The sequence below is a fragment of the Anguilla rostrata genome, chromosome 2, assembly GCF_018555375.3.
Source record: "Anguilla rostrata isolate EN2019 chromosome 2, ASM1855537v3, whole genome shotgun sequence".
Classification (NCBI taxonomy): domain Eukaryota; kingdom Metazoa; phylum Chordata; class Actinopteri; order Anguilliformes; family Anguillidae; genus Anguilla; species Anguilla rostrata.
Genome location: NC_057934.1, coordinates 27,035,031 through 27,056,682, shown reverse-complemented (window position 1 = coordinate 27,056,682; position 21,652 = coordinate 27,035,031). Strand labels below are relative to the sequence as shown.

General features: G+C 40.1%; 1 long non-coding RNA gene across 1 annotated transcript; it reads left to right on the top strand.

Annotated features, from left to right (window-relative positions):
* The first annotated feature begins 6,385 nt into the window (after positions 1-6,385).
* On the top strand, positions 6,386-9,151 carry LOC135249489 (uncharacterized). Its single transcript, XR_010328705.1, has 4 exons — positions 6,386-6,534; positions 8,165-8,233; positions 8,361-8,422; positions 8,817-9,151. It is a non-coding gene; the product is annotated as an uncharacterized LOC135249489 (long non-coding RNA).
* Positions 9,152-21,652: the final 12,501 nt, after the last annotated feature.

Sequence of the window (21,652 nt, the reverse complement as noted above, 5' to 3'; positions counted from 1 at the left end):
GCACCCAACACAAAGGCAAAGTGTCTTTAATCATGTGTTTGGTAGGGCCTGAACAGTCATAAACATTTTGAATGATAAAAATGCATTTCAGATGTTTGGGCCAGTCAGAGAGTCAGCGCATTCTTTGTTGCATGTTGTGTTCCCTCAACATAGCCATGCTTCACAGATTTGATGCTGATCTCACAGAGGAGACATTAGAGGGATTTAGAAAGGGAGAAGCTGAACTGCATGTGCCATTTGAAAGTGAACAGAACAGGCAGTGAGCGCACGTGAGCAGAGGGACCTATTTGCAGGGCAGTTGGCTCCCTGAGTAAGTACACACAATGTACCTTATAAGACTGTCACACATTTCAGATTTAGCGTTCATTCTGTCAATGATAAATCAATAAATGAAGTAATTAACCTGTATTGAATTTTCCCCATGTCTTCCAGCTATTTGTAAAGCTAAATGCATTTGAATAGGATTCTGTCGTGAGGTTTGGTCAGGTTTATTCAGAACAATTCAACAACCAATCAGAATTTAGTATGTTTTAGTTCTAACCTTTATCTGTGCTGGCTGCAGTGAGACCAGGGAGTTCATGACAAATGCAGACGGTCACAGACAGCGACAATACCTGAAACCACAACAACAACAACTACAACGATGGGGACAGTGACAGTGTTGTGGGTCGTTTAAACAATAAACCGTGTGAATTGTACAGCTCCATGCCTGTGTGGTTCTGTGGGACCTCTTACAGTGGTGGCCTGCACAGGGGGCGTAATCAGGAAGGAATAGCGGATTCGGCTGGAAGGACATTTGGGAGTGAGAGCTATGGAATCTCCACTAGGGCAATGTTATGTGCTCCTAGTTCTTTAATATAACTGAATTTTGTTATAATTTTCTCTGTTATGTGAGTGTGTTTTGTGTTGCGTGTTCTTTGCTATTTTGTTACAGGCTGCAGCATTAGTTGGCTGGCTTCTCCCGGGTGCGCGCACAGGGAATGCGTGTGCACAGTTCGGTTGTGGGTACAACCCCCACACGCATATGTGACAGGTGCTGGTGTTTTGGTCCTCAAGTAGGGCAAGGTAATTTTTCAGTTTTTTACAGATTATGAAAGTGCAGCTTATAAGCTTTCAAATGATGTGTCATACATTGAAATCTGAAAATAGTTGAAGAAGATATGCTTATTTGAATGTTGGTATTCCTAAAATCAAGTAGCAGAGAAAATCCCCTTGAAAGATCTTGAACTTTTCACACTTCTCACAGGGAGATAATGGGTGGGAACAATAGCTAGTTAACTCCACCCCAACCACTCCCCCGCTAGAGTACCTGTCAATCCTTGCCCATTTAGGGGTTACCCTATTTAAAGCTTTATAACTCCAGATGTGAACACCACAGAGACTAGAAAAATGTCTTAAATGAAGCAATACATTTGTACCATTTACAATACTAGCTTAGATTACTTTATATTCATAATTTTGTAAGAAATAAAGTGCCACAAATGCAATGGTCAAGGCAAAAAATGGTCAAGGCTAAAATGAATTTGCTCCTTTTTGAGTTCGCAATGAAATACTGGGAGATTGCGGGTTGAAGTATACATGTCCTGGATCAGAAACTTCTTGACCACAAGTTCATAAAATCTAAGGGTGGATATGTAGAACTACTAAAGATCTATGAAGCAAAAACTAAGCAGTGTACCCAGCATCTCCAAATCTACCCAAAATGTCTAAATTATTAACACTGGTCTAAAATAGCTACATTACAGTGTGAAATGTCCACATTACATAATACCACTAACCTATTTAAAGACACTCAATTTCTAAAATAACGTATATAACCGAAATATTTTGAGCAGTAATACTTACATAGCAATGATGAAATCTTATCTATGTTCAGTAGATGGAGACATAGACAATAAATCGATGACAGTTCTATCCGCTTCTGTTTTGCTCCAGAAAACGATGTCAGATAGGTCTATCAGCAAACATATGGCTTAGCTATGCCCATAAGTCCTCAATAATAATGGTATTTTCCAAGGAATTACGAAAAATCGTTGACAACGTTTCGTTAGGTGCAACGTCTTTTAATGCTACCATATATAGAGCGAATGCCATGGGAAGAAAATGTTCGGTTACGCTAACCTATAAAACGCTATTCCAAAAGCAAAATTAGACATGTTATACATCGTTAGAAAGCTTACACTCTCACCTACTGATTGAGCGTTGTAGCAACCTGACACAGTAAACAAACATAGGCTACTACCACACGGCTTTATTTATGGGCGGAGGCTTGACTGAAACTAAGTGACAATAGCCAAGGAAATCAAACATGCTAATTAAACTGCACCCCCATCACGCCTCCAAAACCCGGCTGTAAGAATCACTAAAACAAGCCGACTTTGCTGACAAATTATAAGTATTTAGTGACCCTAAAAATGTTGTTTATTCTATTGAGTGACTTCTTCAACACTTTAAATTTCGTAATATGAAAAAAAGGAAAACAGTAAAAAAAAATTTAAAAAACCTTTTTTGCCTCCTAGCGTGATTTCAAGATTTGCGACTTGCGGACCTTTCCTCCAGCACTCGTCACATATAAGATGGCGATTCGAGGCAGCCGCTCTCTTTCTCTGATCCTGCAGGCACGCACCTCAACACAACGCTACTATTGGTTTTGTTCTTTTGTCTTGTACAAACTTTACGACAACTCGTGGACTTGCAGGAGAGACAGATAACAGCCTTGTTTGAACTAACTCAAGGGCAGGCGGAAGACCGGGCTCTCCTGTGAAGTTTGCTGCGCCCAGAGCCAGCAGGTCAACAGCCAACGGTTGCCTCAGTGGGCAGGTGCGCCGGGCTACAGATGCCCCGCATGGGGGAAATGGAGGACGTGGAGGCGTACCTGGCTACGTTTGAGAGCACCCGGTTGCCTGCGGGTGGGCAGCTGAAGAGTGGGCTGTGCACCGATAAGGGGAAGCAAGCGTACAGCACAGCCTGACGGTGTCCTCGAAGGCTAACTAGGAGGACCTGAAGCGAGCGATCCTCAACCAGGTCAGGGTTGACCATAGATGATCACCAACGCTGTTTCAGGTCCCTCCATTACGAGGACACCAGTCATCCCTTTGCCCTGGCGCAGCAACTCTGAGACACTGGTGGCTCCAGCCAGCGGTGGAGGTGGTCGAGCAGGTGACACTTGAGCAATTCTTGCTAAGCCTGCGGACTGCTGTCCCTATACTGCCCCATCTGCTGCTCCTGCTGCGAGGGAATTCCGGTCTCTGAGGCCAGTTCCCACACCAAGGAGAAGACCACCTGCTGGACCCTTGTCGGCAGTGAGAGTGGTGTCTGCTGCTACTTTTCTTAACGCATTGTCTCCCCGTAATCCGTTCCGTCCTGTTTCCGCAGGCTTCCCGGTCTCAGCAGCTGCAGTGCCGGACTCCCAGAGACCTCCTGGGCAGGATTGCTGGCAATGTGGGTGATCCGGCCACATCCATAGGGACTGCCCACTGATGGAGTTTGGACAAGTGATTTCAGTCGCGAGCACTTTTGCACCCTCCCCTGTTCAGGAGGGAACGTACCGGATTGTGGTAAGGATCCAAAGGGTTACACACAAACCAGGATACATCAAAGCCTGGTTCGACCTGAGGCACTTGGTGAAGTGTCATGGATGTTCACGATTACCCTGTGGCGTCAGTAGAAATTCATTTCAAGGGAAAAAAGCATAATGTAAAGGCTGCGTTTAGCCCCCGCTTGTCGCATTCCCTTTTATTAAGGACGGATTGGCCAGGGTTCTGTAATGTTATGCATGGTTATATGGAAATGCGACCATGACCGATAGGGAAATGTGAGCTGTGTGATATGTTCAGTGGTAACACGAGGTCGCCCAACACTGCCGAGGGAGGGGCAGAGCCAGGAGGAACTCTCGCAAGTTCTTCCCCGGCTTCCACCATACAACTCCAGGAAGACTTTCCGCTCGAGCAGTCTCGGGATGATACTCTACGCTTTGTTTTCGATCAAGTGATGGTAATTGACAGTCACCAGGTGTGCCCTGACACCACGGTAGGTTGTGAGACTCAGACAGGAGAAGAAATAACCCAGTTGTTGTTCCCGAAAAGCCATCGGGAAATGCTTTTCCGGGCAGCTCATCATAATCCTATATCTGCTCACCTTGGGGCAGATAAAACACTGAACAGGTTCATGAACCGATTTTATTGGCTGGGCATTTGGGCTGAGGTGCAGCGGTGGTGTGCAGCTTGTCCCGAATATCAGCTAGTTAACCCTGCAGCCACACCAAAAGCACCATTGCAACCCTTGCCGTTAATGGAGATCCCGTTTGAACAGGTGGGTATGGATCTCATCAGGCCATAGAACAGAAGTGCACAGGGGTATCGCTTCGTGTTAGTGATGGTGGACTATGCAACCTGATACCCCAAAGCAGTGCCATTGTGCAGCATATCATAATGCTGTTGTGCAGCATACGGTTGCACAAGCATTGTTTCAGATAATCTCCCGAGTTGGAATCCCTAAAGGGATTCTAACTGATTAAGGCATTTCCTTTATGTCACGCACACTGCACAAACTGAACAAATTGTTAGGAATTAAATCGATCTGTACATCCTTGTGTACCATCTGCAAACAGACGGAATTATTTAATAAAACTTTAAAAACAATGATTCGTAAGTTCGTACATGAGGATAGTAAAAATTGGGTTAAGTGACTGAACCCTATATTATTTGCAGTGCGTGAGGTGCCCCAGGCCTCCACAGGATTTTCTCCTTGAGCTTCTTTTTGGTCGCTGACCTTGTGCACATTCTAGGAAGTTTGACTTTTTGTAGGTCTTGAAGACAGGAGGTCTTGTTGCCATTCCTAATTTTTCTTCTTTGGAAGTGGTTGGTTTGGTTGTGAGTTCTCTTATATATACAGTTGAGGCAATAGTTTACATACACCTAGATTTTTAAACTCAGTTTCTCAGTTTACTCAGTTTCACAACTCCGCACATTTCATGTTACCATACATTTCTTTTGGCGAATCAATTAGGGCATCTACTTTGTTCACATCAGAGGTAATTTTAAAACAATCGAGTAGAGACTGATTTATTTCAGCTTTAATTCACAGTATCAGAATTCCAGTCGGTCAAAGGTTTACATTCATCAAGCTGACTCTCTCTTTAAACAGTCAGGAAGATTCCAGAAATTAATATAATGACTTTTTAGAAGCTTCTGTTAGGCCACTTATCATAATTAGGAGTTAATTGGCTCCTGTGGCTGTATTTAAGGGCCTACCTTAAGAACCACTGCCTTTTTGCTCTTGATACCATGGGAAAATCCAAGCAACTCAGCCAAGACCTCAGAAAAAAATGTGGACCTCCACAAGTCCGGTTTCTCCTTAGGAGCAATTTCCGAACCACTGAAGGTATCACAAGCATCTGTACAAACAATTGTATGAAAATATAAAAATCTTGGGACCAAACAGACACTGCATCGTTCCGGAAGGAGGCACAAATGAACTCCCAGGGCTGAACAAACTTTAGTCTGTAAGGTTCAACTGAACCCCAAGACAACAACAAAGGAAATGGAAATGGTGAAGGAGTTGGAGGCATCAGGTACCAAAGTATCTACATCCACCATTGAGAAAATCCTACATTTCCATAGCCTGAAAGGCTGCCGTGCAAGGAAAAAGCCCCTACTCCATGGCCGTCGTAAAAAGCCAGAATGAAGTTTGCAGGTGATTACCAGGACGAAGACCATAATGATCAGCGCTATGTATGGAAGAAATATGGTTCTTTTAATCCGAAGAACACCATCCCAACTGCACAGGGGTGGCAGCGTCATTTTGTGGGGGTGTTTTGCTGGAAAACGAACTGGTTGAAAAATAGATGGCATCATGAGGAAGGAGGATTATTAAGAAATACTGAAGCACCTCAAGACATCAGCTAGAAAGTTGAAACTTGAAAGCATCTGGGTCTTCAGCAGGATAATGATCCTAAGCATAGTACATCCAAAGTTGTAACAAAATAGCTTAAAGACAACAAAGTGAAGGTATTGGAGTGTCCATCACAAAGCCCTGACCTGAATCCCATTGAAAATGTGTGGACTGAACTGAATGTCTGAGCAAGGAGGCCCACAAACCTGACTGAGTTACTCAAGTATTGTGTGAACCTTGTGGAAGGCTACCCCAAGCGTTTCAAGTTAAGCAATTAAAAGGCAATGCCACCGAATACTAACAAAGTGTATATAAACTTTTGACCCACTGAAAATTTGATATAGTACAGAAAAGCTGAAATAAATCTGTCTCTTAGCTATTATTTTGAAATTGAAACTCTTATGGAAATAGATACCCTAATTGACTTAACACGGGAAATGTATGGTAACGTGAAATGTGTGGAGTTGTGAAAAATTGATGTAGCCAGTGGGGCCAATCGCAAGCTCCCGGCAGGGCTAATTACTTTGACGCCACCCCTTTACATCTGTATATAAGCTACCAGAACAGGCATAGCGAGAGACAACTATTGCCCGGGTCCTTCCAATATTACTTCCTGTTTGTTGCCTCTGCTTGTGGTTCAAGGTAAGCCTATAGCCGCGTTTCCACCGCAGGAACTTTACCCCGGAACTAGGAACCTTTTGAGGAACTCAGTGCGTTTCCACCGCAGGAACTAGGGTCTAAATTTAGTTCCGGGGGTTTTATTTTACCCCCAAAAAAGTTCCTGCTCGGGGGGTAGTACTTTCCGAAAGTACAGGAACCTTTTGGGTGGAGCTTGCAGCGCTGAACATTTCTGATTGGTCGAGTTCTCGCAGCATTTTTTTGTGTTTATTTTCAATCGCCATGTTTAAAAATATTTTATTTTCATAATAACTTCAAATCAAAATTGTATGTTATGCGGCGCAGTAGCCTAGTTTTGGTTATAGCCTGCCAACGTCTTGGAATTATAACACGTGTGCTCTTCTGTTCTTTTCTTGCTTTAGTAGTCGTTTTATAAAATGCTAAGCATTTGTGCTGGGACAGCATATTACGTACCAAAACATTCAAATGGATTAATTCGGTTGCTGAATATTTTCTTCCGGATTTTCTTTGTTAGCCCGTTGTAATTGACTCAAAACGTTTGATACAGTTATGTGAGGTATGCGGTAGTTCTGCGTAATTCACATTGGTGATACAGTAAAAGCAAACTGGAAATAACCTTCCGCACTTTTTGTCAGGGTAAAATAACAGGTTAATTCTAGTAATCGTCCCTTTAGCTTTTTCAGACTGCCGTAATTTTACTCCGCCATTCTTCAATTCCACAAAAAGACCAGGAAGACTATGGACTAATTTATGGTGCATGGTTCGCATCTGGAGGGCACACTTCGCTGCTCGGTTAGCAGTACCTTCGAAGGAAAGCAAACGGTGGCTGTACCACTACTAATTAAAATTTTCATGCAAGTCCAAGTTCTCGTTCTATTCTTGTCATTTTGCGATTAGCCTATATGGAATTGACGATGAGAAAGTAATCAAACAGCAAATTGTTTACAACGTGTGCATGTTTTCTGCTGTTGTTGCCAGTTATATTGGAAATGTGAACGCATTCTGTCGCTTCGGATGTCAAGACATGAAAGCGAATGTTCGCATAAAAACATAATGAATGTGTTTGAGAGGATATATAAAACAGTTACAATCTGACTATTGGCCTGTTATATCCTATTTGTTGCATAACAACGGTCCAAGTTCAACTACCAACGACAGTTTTGCTTGACAACGGTAAAATATGCCCAAACGGCTGCAGAAGAATATTTCAATTCCAGGTGATTAAATCGATAAAAATCAATATACAAAAGTAACCATATATAATCATTGTTGGTAACCTGTTGTATATAAGTGGAATAAACCCCTCCGGGCTGTCCCGGTTATTAGAAAATAATGTAGGCTACTTCGGTGGTAGTATGGGGTTACAGAAGAAATCATAGGACAGATGGACCGACGACAACGTCGCTTTTTCATACGTCAGTGGGCTAATTTGCCTAATCTTCGCGGGACTTTAGACCGCGGTGGAAACGCAGACAACCATGGGCTGAAGGAACCTTTTAGTTCCTTGAAAAGTAGTTCCGGGTACTTTTGGTGGAAACGCGGCTTATGTTTGTTTTAACAATGCACTGTGGTTACTTGTTTTTAAGCTCAAATGACTTACGACAATGTTGCGTGTTTGCCGTGTCTTTTATAGGACTGTGATATGGAATATCTGGTGTAATTCCTGGCCTTTCCAGTTTATGTGGGTACTTGATAAACGAAGGTAGGTTATGCTACTATGCTACCCTACTATTGCTGGCTCACGCTATGAATGGATTAGAATACGGACACTGACATGATTATTTTCTAGTCTAAATAGTAACGTAACTGCTCCTGTGTTAACTATTTAGGCAAAGCACGACAGACTGTTTGCCGCCACAACCCGGGTAACCCATGACCTCCTGTCACAAGGGTATGTGACATTTTGTGTTATACATTTAGAATGTCTTAAGAGGTTTAAGCAATCAGCACATTGCATTTTGTTTTTGCGAGAGCCTTTTACATTGTTTTAGTTTTACTACACGGTACGGTTAATCTCAGAAATGCTTTTAATTATGAGAAGGCTAATTGTATGTTTTTTTCAGATATTTGCGCCTTTGCACATTGCTGTTCAGCCGCTGTTCTTTAGTTTTAATTTCTATGCTGCTATTTCGTTTTCAGATATTGTGATACTGACGTATTTTGCTAACCAGCTGTATGTTTTTAACAGAACCCTTTCCCTGTGTCTACCAAAGTTTCTATTGAGCTGGTTAGCCAAGTCTTTTTTTTTTCTTGTTTTTACTGTGTATTTGCCCTTCTTTCTACAGATGTCCAAATACTCTGCACCAACCTGTACCTCAGAGGACTGGGGTAATAGTACATTGGAGCTTTAGACTAAGATTTCATATATTTGCTGTGTTTCCACTACTTGTGTGTGTATATGGCTTGGATCTGCAGTGATCTTTAATATTTTGTGTGTAAGGCTTTCGCCCTTGTGTATCCATTCACAGTGATCTTATTCCCTTTCGGGCAGGCTCCATGTGTATTCTCCCCTAGTGGCCAGTCATGGTTACAGTTGTGTAGGAGGTTGTTGTTTTTTTCTATTTTTTAAAATTTATTTAAACAAATAAATGCTATGTATTGTTCGCCAATGACTGTAATAAAATACACCCTTTATTTTGAAACCTCTGCTTGTTCATTCAATTGAACACTTACCCTTGGACGTTATTTAAAGACTACTCTTTCGAGGGTCTCCCACCCTATACTTGGGAGTGGTGTAGTCACACTATCAGGTAACTGGAGTCCTAGCACCTCCTGGTGGTCACATTGAGGTTGAATGTCTTTAGCCTAGGTGTATGTAAACTTTTGGCCTCAACTGTATGTATTAAGCATCAGCAACAGTACGATAAATCAATTGCATTACAGTGTGGAATTATATCAGTCTAAACATTTCCATCAGTTTCTATGTGCAGATTGAATGGGAGGAGTTCAATGTATTATCAGGCTCTTAGCTGTTGGGTCCAGGTCATTCATAATGTCATGAAGGACCTGGGGTAATGGCCAATAATTCAAAATAGAGTAGGACATTGCTCAACAGGAACGTACCGAGGACAGCCCTCATCAAATATATCAAAATAATGAAGATCGCGGGCCAGAAGAGCCAAGAGTAGGGTATAAGAGATGGTGTCTGTGGGGCAACTGCTCGCGTATGCCAACAGAGACAGATAAGTTGTCTGTTGTAAACGGCTCCGTTTTCTAGCAGCAGCCATTCAGTCACTTGGCCATATGGATCAAACTATCATTTTTGGTGAAACTAACGTGTACATTATCCGCAGTTATTTAAATGTCGTAACGTTATTATTGATCCGCGTCATATGAGCTTAAGCCAGTGATAATACCTCCTTTAAATGCATAATCCCTAATGATAATACATGCTGATATACTAAGATATTTAGCTGTTGAATCCATCCTATTCACAGATATCCTATGTATCACATCACACAAATTCTGTGGCATTGTATTGATATTTTTCACTATTAATAAGACAAGGCAAGTTTATTTGTATAGCACCTTTCATACACAAAGGCAATTCAAACAAAGTGCTTCACATAGATACAGAATAAGACACAGAATTAGAATAAAATAGCATAAGATAGAAAATAACAAATAAAATAAGGAAAAATAAAGAAATAAAATTAAAAAATAATAATAAAAAAAGTGCAGAAATTCACTTAAAAAGGAATAAAATCAAAATGCAAGAATGTAATTATATGCGATTCAGAACATAAAAGTTTCCAACCTAGTTTTAAAAATGGTCAAGGTTTGGGCACGTCTGAGATCTTCTGGAAGTTTGTTCCAGGTGTGTGTAGCATAACTGAATGCTGCCTCACCATGTTTTGTTTTAACTCTGGGAATGGTTAGTAGACCAGTTCCAGATGACCATAGGGGTCTAGCGGGTTCATATGGTACAAGCAGGTCAGAAATGTATTTAGGTCCTAGACCATTGAGTGATTAGTAGACATGCAGCAGTATCTTAAAGTCAATTCTTTGACAGATTGGAAGCCAGTGCAGAGTCCAGAGAATTGGCGTAATGTGTTCATATTTCTTACTTTTGGTTAGGACTCTAGCAGTGGCGTTTTGAATACGCTGAAGCTGTTGAAGAGCTCTTTTAGATAGGCCTGACAGAAGACCATTACAATAGTCTACCCTACTAGAAATAAAAGTGTGGATAAGCTTTTATAGGTCTTGTTTAGACATGAATCCTCTGATTCTATATATTTTCAGATGATAATAGGCTGACTTTGTTATTGAGTTGATATGGCTATTAAAATTGAGATCTGAATCCAAAATAACACCAAGATTTCTGACCTGGGTGTTAGTCTGCAAAGATAGGGCATGAAGGTGAGCACTGACTTTCATCCTTTCATCATGGGCACAAAGACAATTACCTCAGTTTTGTCCTTATTTAGTTGAAGAAAGTTTTGGTGCATCCAGGTATTGATTTGTTCAATGCACTGACGCAGCGAGTCGATGGGACCATATTCATTGGTGAGAGAGCAATGTAGATTTGGGTGTCATCTGCGTAGTTATGGTAGGCTATTTTGTTATTTCGCGGTATTTGGCCTAACGGGAGCATGTAAAGATTGAATAGAAGAGGTCCAAGGACTGATCCATGGGGAACTCCACATGCCATGTTAATTCGTTCTGATTCAAAGTTGCCAATAGAGACAAAATAGTTCCTGTCATGCAGATAGGACCTGAACCGGTTTAGGACAGTACCTGAAAGTCCAACCCAGTTTTCTAATCTGTCTAACAGAATATTGTGGTCTACGGTGTCGAAGGCAGCACTGAGATCCAGTAAGACTAAAATTGAGATTTTTCCGTCAGTGTTTAAGCGAATGTCATTTAGGACCTTAAAGGCAGTCTCGGTGCTGTGATGAGGGCAAAATCCTGATTGAAAGTTGTCAAAGCAGCCATTTGAAGTCTAAGTTGCTGGTAGACAATTTTTTCAATTACTTTACCTATGAAGGGTAGATTTGATATTGGTCTGTAGTTATTAAGTACAGACCCATCAAGACTGCTCTTTTTTAAAAGAGGCTTAATAACCACAGTTTTCAAAGCCTTTGGGAAGTTGCCTGACAGGAGAGAACTGTTGACTATCTGTAGTAATTCGGTCACCAAGCAGTTAAAAACATTTTTAAAAAACCTAGTGGGCATGACATCGAGGCTACAGGTGGACAGTTTAAGACGTAACACAGTTTCCTTAAGAGTTCTATAGTCAATGGCATTAAATTGTGTCATGCTTACAGACTTATCTCTATCTGAAAGTAACGGTGACACATTTTTTTTGTTTAGCATAGAAGAGTTAATGGTTTGTCTAATGCCTAGAATTTTGTCATTTTGTCGCAAATTCATTGCATTTTTTTATTGGAAAGGAATTCAGGAGCTATTGGAAGTGGCAGGTTTGTTAACCTGTCAAAAGTGGCAAATAGAATGCGTGCGTTATTGATGTTATTGTTGATGATCTCAGTGAAAAAGGATTGTCTAGCGCTTCTTATCTCTAAGTTGTATATATAAAGTCTCTCTTTATAGATATCATAGTGAATCTGGAGACTTGATTTTCGCCATCTGCGCTCTGCTTTACAGCACTCACATAGCATTTCTCCATGGTGCTTTTTGTTTACCAGAGATTGATTTAACCCTAACAGGTGCTATGGTATCCATAACTTTAGTTATTTTAGAATTGAAATTATCCAGGAGATCTTTTACAGAAGTTGAAGCGGGGGTATTAGCTCGCATCTGGGCTGCGTTAGCTAATCAGACCAGGTGCTTATAGGTGCGCTGCTCTCCACAGTTCGGGGCCGAGACCGGGAGCTAACACCAAAAGCGCAATTATGATTTTCGTTTCATTTTATTTTGAGCACAAAAGAAAGAGAAAACAATCCTCAGCTGGGATGCTGGAGGAGCTGGATCTAGCTGGGAAGTCGTTTATTTTATTTCGTGTTTGTGTGGACGCGCTCTCTGTGTTAGCTCCCGGTCTCTGCCCCAAACTGTGGAGAGCAGCACACCTTCAAGCACCTAGGCTGATTATCTAAAGAAGCCCAGGTGCGTATGCTCTCTCCACCAGCCGGCGCAGCCGAGACCAATCCGCCTCTCAGCGGACCGACTGCCACAGTCATCTACCAAAAGTGCATTGTGCGTGTAAAACAAAATTTCTATTAAAGACTTCTGTTTTTTAAATAACTGAAATATTTTGTGTTCAGATTATATTAATTTATATTTGGTTGTATGTTTTAGTTCTATTCATTTGTAGTTAAGCAACCGTGAAACTTGAGCAGAGCAATGAGTCATTTTGATTGAATTTCCAATTTTATGATCCTGAGCCTTTTCTTTGCTTTTGAATTTCTGGTACATATGCAATAATATTCCCCTTTTGAATATTCCCCCTTTCTCATTAAATAAAATTGTCCACCTCTCCAGTACCATTCGTATATACAGCAAAAATATATAGTATCCATTATAGGCATTACTCTTCTAGCCTTGCTATTCCCGAAAACCTGTGATTGCTGTTTATCTAAAACGGGGTCTGGCAATTTCAATCTCAGCCAATTATATTATCATCTCAGAAATGCCTGATGTTTTACTAAAAACAGTCTAATGGAATGAGGGGTCACCAAAATTTGGGCACATACTTTAATCAGCAGAATTAATTCTCTAAACAATCCAGTCACATACCGTATCTTCCGCTGATTGCAGAAAAATACAAAATAGAGATATTTTAAAATGTGCTTGAGGTGGCCAATTTGTGCTCCTACAAATAGTGCTTCTGCTTGGCTCAAATGTTACATGACTTGTATATCAACCAATCAGATAACTGAAATGCTTGTATGATTTTGTGTTTGGCAAAGCACAGGACTACAGTGGCTTAATCAAAAATAATATTCCCAAACCACAAATGTGTTTTATCTCAAAATTTATTCTTTAATATTTAATATTAAAAAAAATCTGCGGATTGAATTAATTGCATTCCAGGAGTCTCCCAGCTAATCCTAGATAGTTGGCAACGCTAGGTATAAGGACCTCATTGTTGTTAGTTGCCTGTTCAGTTTGCTTGTTGATGTTCGAATCTGTAATTTTGATGCTGTTTTTTGTTCAAACTATTGTGTTGATAATTTTTTTATATTGTACATTTTTTTTATTGATTTGAACAGTGGGTAGAGTGGCAGTACAGAACTCCCTACAAAATGACTATTCTATTATCTGCCAACTGGATGTCCCTATGTAGTCCATTTCTTGCAATCAAAGGATTTTGAGGATCACTGCACTGGTGCAAGTCTTTACAACAGATTTACATTGTGCCTGGCAAGACACTAGAAACCAGCCTTCTCGTGTTTTATTGTTTGGCTGGTTGTAAGAAGCAGATACACAAACTTAGTACAAGAGGTATTTATGACTGGTGGTATCGGTACCAAATTAAGTCTCACATGGGCTTGTATAGTGTATTTTTTTGTAGGTCATAATTCTAACTCGCCATCATGGTATACCTGAAAAGCAATACATCTTCCAGGTTCTGCAGGATACTTTCCTGACTGTCTGTCAGTCATGTGATTTCTGCATAGAAGAGTATCTCTCCGAAATGATGTCTTTAAACAGGACATTTCATGCTTGTCCTCTGCAGACCTTATTTACCCTAACATAATGATGAGAACAGACCATGCAGCCCAATGCTCACCAATTTTCCTAATTAAATTGTACCTAGTACCTTATTACCTACAGGCTACCTAACACCATATCAAGCTTGGTCTTGAAAACCCCCAGATTTTCTGCCTCATGGCCTGGTAGGCTATTCTACACATTGACTACTTCCTAATGTCTGTGCAGGATTTACCTTCTAAATATTTAGGATACTCTGATGACCATGTATTCAGGAATGTCTGTTATTGCTATATTTCATGGTGCATGTAAACAGCTTATTGGAATATGACTGTAACTACAATAAGGACTATCATCTAGAATACTATGAATTTGCATGTAGTTTCTGTTGTATGAAATTACTTCCACAACTCCATAAACAAAATTTAATGTGGTTTTGCTCACAGTAAAATTGAGAGGTCTAACAGTATTTCTGGTGCCACTGTTCATCTCAGCCTTGTTAGGAAATGTCAGTGCAATTGCCTTGCAGCCCAGCTGTGTTTCCTAAACAGTTGGTTTTTTCTTCCCGTCTCCTGTCTTTGCTTGTCACAACATGCTGAGGGACCCATCTTTAAACGTCCTTTTAAAGAGAATGCAGAGAAACAGGTGGGAAGAGGCGTCTGTAAGCTACCTGAATTTTTCTGGGTTTATCAGCAGTATCAATTTTTTATTTGAAAAAGTTGTATTTTCTTTCTTATTCAGACCCTGCATTACATTATTTATTTTCTTTGTGCTTAAACAAGATAACATTATACAGACGTTCCTAAGGTATAAACCTATTTTGGTCACACTTTCTAACTGACTCCACCTACCACTGTCTATATGTTTTAGTTAATATTTTCTCTTCATATTTAGTTTCTTTTATGAGGGATACAACATTGTAACAATTAGAAAATAATAACCCCAAAGAAAAGCCTGTTCTGGAGCTTTACCCTCCATAATATAATGCAAATTAACATAACATCTCATAAAAAGCTTTACTCAGGCTTTGCTTCTGAATTTGAATAAAATACATTATGTGCAAATGTGAATTGATTGAGAACAGAGGGAGAGAAGTAGGAAAACCTGGATCACATTTAACCTTTAGATGTCAATGTGATGAGAGACAACAAGGAAGAGTTCCATTCTGTGTTTGCATTTCTGCTTTCCCAGTTCTGCATACACATAATAAGGATCAAGCTGCTAAGTCAGGACCACACACAGTCTAAATAATGTTTACCCGACTCTTTTAAAAAGCCTGGTATATTTCCTTTTGGATAAAATATCTGAAACACCAAAACAGAACTTGAAATAACATTTAATTACTGTATATTTACATAAATTACAAGGGACACTTTACAAATTTCGAAAATATGTTTAATCCATTCAGACAGACACAATTGACATTTATATTTTCATAAATTTCATTTGGTTCCCTGCCTTATTTATATTCTAATGATGTTAGAATTCTAATCTCTAATGAGAGATAAGTATAGTTGTGAATATTTAGGATATAAAATCTATTTCAGAAAAAATAATGCCTTACCAGAAGAATTTATTTAACCCCTTCACACACATGCCAAATATGGCCAATTCTTACCTTTCTAACTGTTTTGACTCAAGAAACTCACTTTTTTTGCATTATTTTCAAGTGGGAATTACAAGCTTTCCATCAGTACAGTAATCTAAAATATATAGGGGTCCAGAACATATCCAAAATCACTCCAAAAATGAATAAAATGCTTTTTGTCCATTATAAAGCATATAAATGTGCCCCTTATGAAGGTTCAGGATGTTTTCTTGTTTGAGGATGGGATCGCATTAAAACAATATAAAACCAAGACAGTATATGACTACTCAGTCTCAAAAAGGCTATCTCTACGTGTAAAACCAATCATAAGGTTTTATATTTATTCCATATTTAGTCCCAGATATTGACAGTAGAATGACATGGTATAATGTTAGAAAAATATGTCTTGTTTATTTCATTATTCAGTGAGCAGTGTTTTCACCGTTGGATTGGCATGTCTTAGGCTGGATTCACACCAGATCAGCTTGCCGCAGGGTTGTGCGGCAAAAACGGCAGTCTTCCTATTTATTTGAATGGGAGTAGTGCGTTTAGGCTGCGGCAGTGTTTGATCACTGGGGTGGCGAAAAAAACTGCAGCGGCCTGCAGCATGAAATTTGAACCAGAATCAACTTTTGCTGGAACGCAACCCGACGTCACGCTGCAGTGGCCAATCACGTAAGTTGTTTAAATTACCATGTAGCAGTCCGCTGTTTACCGAACAACTGTCAGATGAATTACTGACGCGATTCATTTCCTAAGATTTGATTTTATTATCGTCATCGTGATTTGACAGTACCGGGTAATGGGACGAGTACCGAAACAATAATTAGGCTACTAGCTAAATATCAATTCCGAACGTCGGAATTAAGCTGTATAAAAGATTCGCTATTTAGCAGTTCTTGCATGTTCATTTATTGTACCTAGCACTATGGAGTTCATGGACCAAACGATGATACTCTCCCAGTTGTGTCCTCACTTGGTTTATTTTGTTTACCCAGCTTCATCTGCGTCTGGCTGGCAGTCTACGCTGCAAAATAACAATAGCAAGAAGCTTCCTTCGGTTTGCGTTTTTGTTCATTTTTTGGGGGAGTGGGGGGTGGTTAAAGTTCACAACATGACGTCACACAAATGGGCCATGTAGTGACACGCCCACACCGCCACATAACCCTATGTATTGTTGGGTTTATCTTGTTGCTATGACAGAATACAAATTTTTGGTGGTGAAAGACTATTTTTATGAAGGTCCAGTGTGTCATGGGTGGTGGGTGTAGTTGCAGATGAGACTGCAGGGAGTGGGTGCTTGTTAAATGAACAACCGACACGACAATGGTGGCACTGCAAAACTCGTATTGGGTATAGTTGTCCTGTATCGTCAACTAATACAAGTCAAACTCAGTGTTCCTGTTTTCAACTTATAGTTTGGTTGCAGGAGTAATAAATGTCTACGTTGAGCTATCTAGGCACGCTGGTTTGCAGACCACTGGGGGGCTTGCGCGAAGGGGTTAAAATACCTTGGGATTAAAATGAATGCAAACTTGCTGATCTGGGTTAAGGGCACTTATACTCCTCTGATAGTTTGAATCAAAGTTGATCTAATGAAATACTCACATGTATGAGTAGGAAGATTAATATTATGATGAATCTTCTTCCAAGACTAATACATTTTTTAATGACCCCTTCTTATTTGCCTTATTCTTCTCTGAGAATTGAATAAGAGTCTTTCTGAGTTTTTCACTAAACCTAGAATGAGCTATTGTATATAGAACCCAGAGGAATCAGTCAGACTTTATTATTAGCCAGCACAGATTTGCAATATAATAGCACGGACACAGACAAGATTCTAAATTGATAATATTGTGCCAAACGTCAGTTGTTAGCTAACGTTAGCTAGTTATCATACGACCATAATAATGGATAATGAGTACAGCAATAACAGCATTAGAAATATTGAGCCGTATATGTATGAGCCCATCGCTTACAGCCTACAATATAGGACCCTAACATTATAGGATAACCTACATTACCACACAACATTATCGATTGGTTTTTTTGCGGCAGCAACGTTATAACAGTCTGGAGAATAAAGTAACGTTACACCCGCCAGCTAACGTTATATTCACATAAGATAAGTACAGCTCATTGCTACATTAGCAAAATTATCGATAGCCAGACAGCAAGTAAATCGGTGAGATGAGGTTAACGGTAACGTTATAGTCTGTAGGCTTGATTCGATTAATAGCAGAACGTCATCTAGCCCGAACGGATGCTTACCGGAACCGGTACGTTCAACCAGCTTTGAACTTGGGAGCGCACACTACATAAATATTCATACTGGGTGAGTGTTTTGGCCACTGCACATTGGTCAATGCAAATTAGAAACATTCGCAACGTCACAAATTTGGTCTCAAACCCCCAATACCAAATACTCCGCCAGACGGCAATGTCGAGCATTGTATGTTCTTATGAGAAAAAAATTAATTAATTACATACATGTATGAAATACTTTTAAAATCAACGCGTAAGTAACCGTATAGTCTTTGGTCATAATATAAGCATTTTAAAATCATGATTTTGACTGCACAGGGTCTTTAATATCTCAACCGGTACTTTCAAAACCGTTATGTGCCTTTAAAAAGTAAGTTGCTATAATGAAAGTAAATATGTGAAACTGTTATGCTTACGTTCGCCACCAACCTTATTTTCGTCAGAAAACAAAATCCCTATGGAGAAAAAGCATTGGAAATCAGCCGGTAAAGCTGTAACACAATTTAGGTAGACAGTTTATTTAGTGGACTTGTTATTAGTGGACTTTCTGTGAGTGCTGAAGCATACCTCGCTCATTGATATTGTTGAGCCTTGCATCCAGTCGTATAGAGGCTTATGGAAGTTTGTCATTTGCTAAATTACAGATTATAGCGAACATACTTTTCAAACATTCTCAAAATTATAGCAGTATCCTATCCTATTTTCTGTGAGGTAAAAATGTGAAGTCGTGACATATTTTGCACTTGAGGGACCAGAAAGGAGGTGACATTTGTTCCAGGGAGTAAAGGTTTTGGAAGAAACATTGTGGAAAAAACATCCATCACAGCCTGTGAAGTTGGACGCGAGTGGTGACATGATGTCCGTGTTAGAATAGCCTTTACAGTTGCTTAGAATAAATAGCATGCACATTACAAATATTGCTATTATGTGCAACATCATAGATTTTTTTTTTTTTACATTTAGGCTACTTCAGATAAAACAAATGTCACTATTACATACAATAAAAAATGGATTTCTCAAATGTGAAGTGTCTTGTGATGTGTTTCTGTGGTGTATGCTATTATTCCGTTGAGACAGGATCAAATAGTATAAGCTAGAGAGAGGTTGCAGTGTAACAAAAAGGAATACAATTTATACTGTGTAGCATAACGAATTACGGCTAAGTAAAGTACTTTTATTACTTTTGAAATGAGTAATGAGTAATATTACACTTTATTGTTAATAATATTTATAACAATAATAATATTATGTGCCAAACTAATAGAACATTTTATCTCTCCCTGGAGAGATATCAGGTTTAGTCAAACTATCAACCACGCCATGGTATAAGTACACCATTCTCTGTTGGAACATTAACATGTCAATCTAAGGGTAAGGGCAAGACCACTGAACTGTATGGGTAAGACATTCAACGCTCACCCCTCCCCCACCCAAGAACACCGAAAACTTCAGCAGCTTTAGCAAAGCATGGCACCTGTAAATGTTCCATGAGAGTATGCTTCACTTATGCTGAGCGTAATTTTTTCATTTATTTAGAAACAAAAGTTCACATTCATTCACACGTAGTGCACATTCATTCATTCATGCATGCATGTATAAAGATGAGACACTTTTTGGGGCGGGTGGGAGGACGCTGTTCCGGTGTCTTGAGCAATATGCTATTGACCAAGCTGGCCAAGGAGTTGCGTACAAGTCACATTATGGCAAAGGCGGGCTCTAAGCTTACAAACTCGGCGGTGTAGCGGCGACCAGCAGCTATTTAGGCTAGCTCTCTGTTGGTTAGTCGGTCGGTCCAAAAAAGTGTCCCCCCATGGATGCATGCATGGGCACAGCTATTGTAGATTTTTGCTTGTTTTTACTAATGTTTTATATTGATTTTCTTATTTATTGATTTGATATAACTGCTTACCCATAGATTGAATGGAAATTTCTAAATATTGTTTTTGCAGTTGAAAATGTAGGTTTTGAAAATGTCAGTTAGGCCTATTGAAGTGAAGTCTCCAATCGCCTTCACTGGTGTCATGGAGAGGAATAAAATCATGCCCCTCTGCGAAGTGGAACATTTACGCCTGCTGATAGTTTGGCTCAGAGCCATAGAGAAAGACCATCAGCTCTGGTTTCGCTAAAGGCAGCTGAATAATTCTGTATTTTGGGGCTGGGGAAGGGTGAGGGGTGATTCAATGGAGGAGCATGCACAATCATGCGTGAATGGCTCATTACGGAGTTAATGAAACTAATTACCCACATAATTACAATAATTTAAATTTCAGCAACACTTTAACAGTTACCAATCAGAGAAACAGATCGTTACCACGTGACTAACGTTCGTCTTACGGGAAAAGGCTGGGCCCACACGGTGCGCCAAGGAGAACATTGGAAGTCCGCTGAGCAGTCTGCTATGTCTGATTGACATTCTGATGTGGGAAAATTGGGACCTGTCAATCGATGAGTTGAAAGCTTTCACGGGAAGCTGTATTTACGAGGCATCAGTGGCAATAAAAGCATGGATTTAGAAGACTTTTGGTCTTCAGATTCGAGCAATCCATTTTTCTACGACACTATGTCACGGCAAAGGTTTCGGGACATCATGCACTCTGAGATTTGATGACAAGGACACAAGGGCAACACGTCTTGAGAAAGACAAATTTGCCATGATTTCTGAAATCTGGAACAAATTTGTTAGTAAAAGTACTGCATGTTACACACCAGGAGAAAACATAACTGTTGATGAGCAATTCCCTACTGTTACGTTCCACGTCGTGTGTGTTTTATTCCTCCTCTGTAATGCTGCAGGAGAGCCATTCATCATTCCATTCGCTGTCCCCGCTGTCAATCATTGTTAACCTGGTCCCGCCTCCACCAATCACATCCCTCCTCTGGAAGATAAAAGCTACGTGGCTCCTGCAGCTCGTCGTCTCTCTGTTGTTGATCTCTGTTCGTTTTCGCTGTGTGGTTGTAGAGATCGGAGACCTGTGAGTGTGCGTGTAAACGTTTTCCCCTGCTTGTGTATGTGTGGTTGTCTGTGTGTGGTTCAGGCCCTGGGGCAGGTAAGACAGAGGCCTCTATACATTGGTGCCACACGCAGGAGGAAACTTGTATAGACACATTAGAAAAGGGGTGGTTGCCAACTATGTATTTTTGTTTGTAAGAGTAGCTAGATAATCTTGTTATGCTAAGATAGTCAGATTATATTTTGTTCTAGCGCTGTTTGGTTTTGTTTATTTCATTTATTTGGCTACATCCATGTCCCTTGGCCTTGTGACCTAGTTGTGTCTTGTTTTGTGTTAAATTGTAAAAATGTAAATATCACCTCACCTTTAAAATCACCTGCAACTTTGTCTGCCCTGATTATTTATACTACACGTGCACAACACCTTTTCACCCGGACACTTTATTTCTATATATATATATATGTTACGTACTCCCTCCTACCCCTAGACACTAAGAGAGACGTAACAAATTGGGGGCTCGTCCGGAATAGCGCGAAATTCCGTGTGAATAATCGTGTGTTAGCAGTGTACATAGTTGCATCTCTAGATCGGTGGGTTGTGTAGCTCTACGGTGGTGTATTGTTGGTGTACTGTGTGTGTATTTGCTGCTGTGCATAGTGAAGGAAATAAGAATGGCATCGTTTGATGTAGGTGAGTTTATTGCAGA